The 7111-nt window shown below is 40.5% G+C and overlaps 1 long non-coding RNA gene across 2 annotated transcripts; it reads right to left on the bottom strand.

The window, feature by feature from the left end:
• Positions 1-20: 20 nt before the first annotated feature.
• Positions 21-6441, bottom strand: LOC145718117 (uncharacterized). Of its 2 annotated transcripts, XR_014141593.1 has the most exons (4): positions 5954-6441; positions 5203-5359; positions 1273-1380; positions 21-869 (listed from the first exon to the last, which is right to left on the bottom strand). It is a non-coding gene; the product is annotated as an uncharacterized LOC145718117 (long non-coding RNA). The 2 variants fall into 2 exon arrangements; XR_014141592.1 differs by lacking the exon at positions 21-869 and having other exon boundaries at positions 902-1380; positions 5954-6430.
• Between the last annotated feature and the right edge of the window lie 670 nt (positions 6442-7111).

Here is a 7111-nt window from a genome sequence, read left to right as displayed (position 1 = left end):
TATCTTAATTTCTCATTAATTTCAAAAGTTGTAGAACTAAGTGTTAAATCCATAATTGTTACCATCAATTTTCCAAGACTCAAGTAAAAAGTTCACCACTGCAGGAAAAAAATGGCTCATTATTACAAAGAGTTAATTATAAACATTGATCAAGTAATGTCCTCTAAAACATACATTTCTCATTGAAAACAACCATCTAAAATAACATTATAAAGTTTTAATCACTCATTTTCCCAATATCAGAGATATAAATAAGAGCTTCAGTTAGTCATCAGGCCATTTAACTAACACTGTGATTTCAACGAATTGCCATTAACTTACATGACTTCAAGGGAGAGGAATGAAATTTCAAATCTTTTCTGTTGAAAACATCAAGTACTAATAATCCTCCAACTCTTTTTAATTCTCCCTATCCCTCCTATGTTGGAATGGTGTGCAGAAAAAAAGCCACTCAAACTACCCATCAAATTACACTGTAAGAAAATATTTATAAGTTTGTTATGATTTGATGGGGCAGGGGTGAAGGGCAGGTGGAAATAAATGTATGCCAAGGACATTGTTTTGGGAATCTGACAGCTTATAGCCCGCAACAGGCTGACAACCCTGGGAACTGCCCACCCTCCCCTCCCTGAGCGCATCCACAACACAGATGCCCCATGTTGATGGGACAGGAACCTGACTCCGGCCATGCTGAATGGAAGTGGGTGGATGGCTGATCCAACTCAGACCAATCAGGTGTCCTCTTCCATAATTCAGAACTGAGACTGAGAAACAGTGAGTCCTCCTAAGACCAGAACTATTGAATAAACTTGTTTGTAGAAGAAAGGGCACATTTTGGCTGCTATGTGCATTCCAGAGGCAAAGAAAGTCTGCATGCAGAAACAAGAACAAGTTACACGCCCACATGAGTTGAGATGGTGTTGCAGTTCCTGGTTCTCTTCCCTTCCTAAGGCCTTGCATGTATATACTCCTGCATTCCACAAAGTCTTATAATAACATGTGCTTTCTTGTATAAGCTACTCAAATAGACATTTGTCACTTATAACTTGAAAGTCCTAATGCATACATCTTTTGTCCCCCTTTCCCCAACTGTATTATTATTATTAGCTAGAGAAATAAGGTTTAAATTACTTAATTTCTGATTTTCCTAAAATAGGAATATGATTTCCTACACTCTAATCATTACAGTAACTTGCAAAACAAAAAGTGACTGCGAAGTCAGCTGATTCAAAGAGAAATTCTGAAAAAGTAAACAGTACAACACAATCTTACCTCGAGATTCTCTTTTTTATACACTTCAATAGCTTTCTCTTCAGACAATCCACAGCAGCCATATTCCAAAGGAGCAAACACCGTAGTTGGAACATTAACATAATCACACTGAAAGATAAACAAATTACATCCGCTTATTTTGTGACACCTTTCACAGCAAAAATCTACATTACATACATTTCTAAGAGGAAAATAAATAAGTCTGGTTCAGTGTGACTGATTCTTCCATTTCACCACTTCAGGGAATTTGTAGTTACACTCAAAGTAGGGGGTGAGCCCAACTCCAGAGCAGAGACCACACCCTGGCCAGTGGCCCACAAATGGGACCGGCTCTCCCAGAGCCCCAACCTTGCACTCTAAAATGTTTCATTTCCATCCCCCTGATTCCGGACCCCGCTCCCCCTGAAGCACCTCTACCAGGTGACCAAGAATCACGCCATTTCATTGGAAGCTGAGGCCACCCTTGGCCATTCACATAACTGCCACAGAGGAGATGAGCAGAGGAGCAGTTTAACAGTGTAGGAATGGGTGAATGCCCTGGACCATCAAGGGGAGATGGCATAAGTGTAGCGGGGCAGCTAACACGGGGACCAGGATCTCCTAAGTCCTGTGGTTCCGACAGAATCCCCACAGAGCCCTTGTGAGACTGAGGCAGAGCGTGAGTGGACATCGCGGGGAGACTGCAGACTCTGAGCTCTGCATGCCTCTTCCAGCAGCTCTATGAAGCTGCCTGTGGGAAAGAGAATGTGAGCGCCAGTGGCATTCCTCCCTGGAAGAGAGTGTCTTTGTGACAGCATGGAGAACTGGAACACACTGGTGCAAGCACCATTAGAACCATGCCTGGAGAGAGACCAGCGTGCAGGAGCAGAGAAAGGGTGGAGGGTACAACCAGAGATGAAGGTCACCAGGCCTGCCCATCAGTAGCCCCTCAAGGGGTGACACTGCCCATAGCACTACATGTCCCCCCAACCCTGCCAACAGGTTGTAGGTGATTAGGTCAAGGGTGACCTCTAACCCAAAGAAAGCTAATGTGTAAGCTGGCCAGAAATCTATGTAGAAAAAGGTGAGCTACGTCAATCAAATTCTTTCTTTTGCAGGAAGATGAGCTAGAAGCAAAGGAAGAATCCCCCAGTGGTAGTGGGACAGGAAGAAATGCACCTGTGGAGCTATAGCCAAGTAAGGCTACTGGAAGAGCCCCTGTGAAACCCCCACCTGTGTGCCGGGGCCCCAGAGCAGCTGTGACCCCAGCCCCAGTTCTAGCTCCAAATGCAGTGTGGCCCAGCCCTAGCATGGAGCTTGTTCTAAGTCAGTGTTTCAACTTACTAATGCACAGGATCCTTGTAAAAAACCCCTCAGTCTGCCTAGTGTGTGTAAGTTTCTACTTTTTGTTACCCCAAACGAAAACAAATCAAAGCACCGCCAGGTATCCCCACATCAATGAGGTGGATTATGTATAATGTACATCAGCCTAGAATCTTTAACTTAGATGCTCTAATACCACTTCACACTTGCGAACCTGCAAATCATGGGTGAGCCAAGCATTTTTTTCTTTTTTCCAACATGGCTAGAAAAAAACCACGTAACCATAGAGATAATCTTAGTATTTTCTGACTTCTGTTAGGCCCGCAAATACACATCAATCCATTTACAGTTGACCCTTAAACAATGTGGGGGTTGGAGTGCTGACCCCCCATGCAGTCAAAAATCCACATATAACTTTTGAACCCCTCCCCCCAAAAAAACTTAATAGCCTACCTTTGACTGGAAGCCTTACCAATATTGTAAACAGTTGATTAACACATATTTTTATGTTATATATATTGTATATTATATTCTCACAATAAAGTAAGCTAGAGAAAAGAAAATGTTACTAAGAAAATCATAAGAGAGAATACATTTACAGCACTCTATCATTTTTACTGAAAAGAATCCACACATAAGTGGACCCACAGTTCAAACCCACGATGTTCAAGGGTCAGCTGTATTGACCAGCAGCTGACCCTGGGTCCCATGGCTTACAGGGAAAGCCTCATTCTCAAAGGATGCCTCTATCTCCCATTTCCTATCAATTAAGAATAATCAACAGGAAATTCCTCAATGCTCCTCCCTTTCATCTAAAACACTTTCTCCACATCTTAAACCATCCCCTCCACCTGAACTTGACTTAATCTTGCCCTTCTTGCCTTCCTTCTAGTCCTGTACCTTTAAGCTCTTTCTTTCTTCATACCCTAAACACACTGCTGCATCTTCAGATCTCTCCACCCGATGGCCACCTTAACTTCTTAAAGCATTTGGCAACTACTCTGCCTCCATACACCCCGAAAGGCTAACTGCATTGCCACACTGTAATGTTCAGCATCCTGGGTCCCACCCACTGAGGCCAGCAGAGCTGCATCCTCCTTGCCCCCATCCAGCAATGCCTCCATATGTTCAAGGTCTTCCTTCATGACCTCACGAGGCACCTGGGGTGATATAATAAGCAGAACACAGCATCCTTTGTGAAGAAGACATACTCAAAACATTTCATCTGACCCTAATCATGCAAAACAATCAGAGAAATTCAGAATAGGAGACATTCTACAAGGAAAGTAGTCTGGACTCATCAAAAATCAAAGTCACGAAAAACAAAACAAGCAGGTAAATAAAGACAGGGGGACCATTTCAGATTAAAAGAGACTTAAGAGTCAGAAGAGCTAAACATACCACATGAATCAAACACATGCATGTGCATACACTTAATGGAAATCTGAACAGTATCACATTTTTGTCCAATCTCTTAGATAGAATAATGAAACTGTGGTTATGGAAGAAGATGCTTGTTCTCAGGAGATGCATGTTGAAGTATATAGGGGCCAATGTCATTGACCTGCCACTTACCTCAAAAAGCTCTGGAAAAAAAATGCACGCACTGTATACATACATATTCAGAAAAGGAGAGAGAGCCAAATGGCAAAATATTAATAACTGGGGAATGTAGATAGAAGGGTAATATGGATGATTATTCCTATTCTTCCTGTGGTTTGACATCTTTCTAAACAGAAAGATGGAGGATGTAAAGGTCTTCAACAGTTCCCACTGCCTAGAGAAGTCCATTCCAATTCTTTATTGTGGCATAAAAGATTTTTGATGAGCTGGCACCAAATGAATTTTCTAGCCTCATTCCCAGTTGTATTCCTCTATCCCCAAGTGTTCTGCCCGCACACACCCTGAATGCTCTAAGTATTATAGAAGGGACAATTCTTTGTGTAGGACAAAACATTTAACTTTCCTCACCCCTACCCAGGCCCTTCATCCGCCTACACTTCCACACGTCCACAGTGCTCTCATGGAGTAGAGCATGACATCCCCAGGTGGGAACTCTAACAGACTACTCACAGTCCTGCTGAGCTTGGTGCTTGCATCTGCATTATCTACTTACCAGAAAAGCCCTGTGCTACCTCAGTTTTGAATTAGTCATCCTATAAAGCCTGTCCCACATCTTTAATTGAAGACAATGAAAAGTGCAGGAGATGGTAGAAATCATCACCTTCACACTTGGCAGAGGTAAAACTGAGGCACAGAGACTTGAAACAACCTCACCAGGTTCACACACCAGCAGGCATGAAGCCAGGGCCAGTGACTGCCCATCTGGGATGCCTTTACCAGCCCAATAAGTTACAACTAACTGCCCCTTGTCTTACATTACTCATGATCCTCCACTCTCCTGGGAAGCCCCTTGGGACTGGAACCATGCCAATCCTTTGTATATCACCTAGCATGACATCCTGCACACAGGAGACACTCAAACGATATTTGTTGAAAATTATTACTAAATACTAATTTATCTGTGATGAACCCTTTACTTGCAAAACAAGTACACAAGTATTCTTTGTAATGATTTTTTTAATCACAATTTTGATCTAGATATCATCTCAAAAGCAGGAAACTCACCTTTTCCAAATGGCCAGCAAAAAGTCTGCGAGCCAGCAGCTTGCCTGCCTGTATGGCAACGGGTGTGAGCTCAAGTTTACCCTCCAGAATATCCCCGACAGCATAAACATAGGGCACATTGGTCTGTTCCACATCATTTACTGGTATTTTGCCACTCCTATTGGATTTTGGAAAGGAAACAAATACATTATGACTCATTCTGTACTGCTGGATGACTAACACCAACTTTTCCAAGAGAAAATGACTAAATACATAGAGCAAAGACCTCCCTCTAAGAAGAGAGGCACCTCAGGTCATCAATGTCTATAAGATCAATGGCTCGAATCATAAGGGTTTCTCTAGCTCCAAAAAAACCACCTTTCTGGTTGGTGAAACCATACTCATTTTTTGGATGCCAAGGATAGGTCCAGATGTCCCCCAGAGTCACACTTAGAGCTTTGAAATTTTTCTCCTTGCCTGACCAACAACATAAAAATTAACTCTAAATCAGAAAGTGGGTGAGGACATTTCCACAGTTTATTTTTTAAAATCACTGTTTAATGTATCAGTTCTTTAAGGCACACACTAAAGAGTTACTGATTCATTAATGAAAAAAACTGATTAATACAGAGCTGGCACAGTACTTCTTGTGAAATAAACTTACAGCATTAAAATTTTGCATCTTAGTAATTAACTGAGAATTTCCAAGAGGTGATCTGTAGAAACATTTTGCTTTGTGCAGCAACAGTGCAATGATCCCACGTGTACTTACTTCTCATTGATTTTGACACCAATCTTCTCCAAACCTATTTTCCTTGTGCAGGAGTCACGACCAATTGCTAACAAAACCTATATTTAGAGTGAGATCCAAAACACAAATTGTCAATGTCAGGAATGAAAGAAGGAACATCACTACAGATCCTTTAGACATTAAAAGGACAATAACAGAATACTATGAACACCCTATGCCAATAAAGTTGACAGCTTAAATGAAATATTCCTTGAAAGACAGTTTACTAAGTCACACACATGAAAATCTGAATAACTCTATGTTATGTGCTAAATTATGTCCCTGCACCAAATTCACATGTTAAAGTCCTAAGCCCCAGTGCCTCAGAATGTAATGTATTTGGAGACAGGGCCATTAAAAAGGATAATTGATCATGACCAACTGGGGTTTGTCCCCAAAATACAAATTTGGTTCAATATGCAAAAATCAATCAATGTAGTTAATCATATTAACCAAATAATGAAGAAAACAATTTAATCATTAACCAATAGATATGGGGAAAGAATTTGACAAATTTAATATCATTTGAGGATTTTAATTTTAATTTAGTCCTCAGCAGATTAAGAATAAAAGAAAACTTCCCCAACCTGTTAAAAGGCATTGGTAAAAAAAAAAAAAAAAAAAAATCTACAGCTTACATCCTAGTAATGATGAAAGACTGAATGTTTCACCTCTCAGGTAGGAGCAAGATGAGGATGCCCACTCTCAAGCAATTTCTATTCAACGTTGTACTGGAGGACTTAACCAGTGCAACAACGCAAGAGAAAGAAATAAAAGTCAGACAGACTGGAAAGAAGAACAAAACTGACTTTATATGCAGACGTTAACCCCAAGAATCTACAGTAAGGTCAACATACAAAAATCATTTGTATTTCTATATACTACCAACTAAACATTGAAAATTTTTAAATTTAAAATACCATTTTATAATAGCTTAAAAACATGAAATATTTAGAGACAAATTTAGCAAAACACACAAGAGACCTCTAGAGCAAAATGATAAAATCTTGCGGAGAGAAACTAAAGAACAAATAGATAAATGGAAAGATCTATGAAGTTCACACACTGGAAAACTCAATATTGTTAAGATGGTCAGTTCTTCTAAACTGGTCTATATAATCAATATAATTCCGATAAAAA

The sequence above is a fragment of the Leptonychotes weddellii genome, unplaced genomic scaffold (assembly GCF_054177405.1).
Source record: "Leptonychotes weddellii isolate Sample4059 unplaced genomic scaffold, ASM5417740v2 HiC_scaffold_10955, whole genome shotgun sequence".
Classification (NCBI taxonomy): domain Eukaryota; kingdom Metazoa; phylum Chordata; class Mammalia; order Carnivora; family Phocidae; genus Leptonychotes; species Leptonychotes weddellii.
Note: the sequence above shows the minus strand (reverse complement) of the source record. Positions and strands in the feature narration are given on the sequence as shown.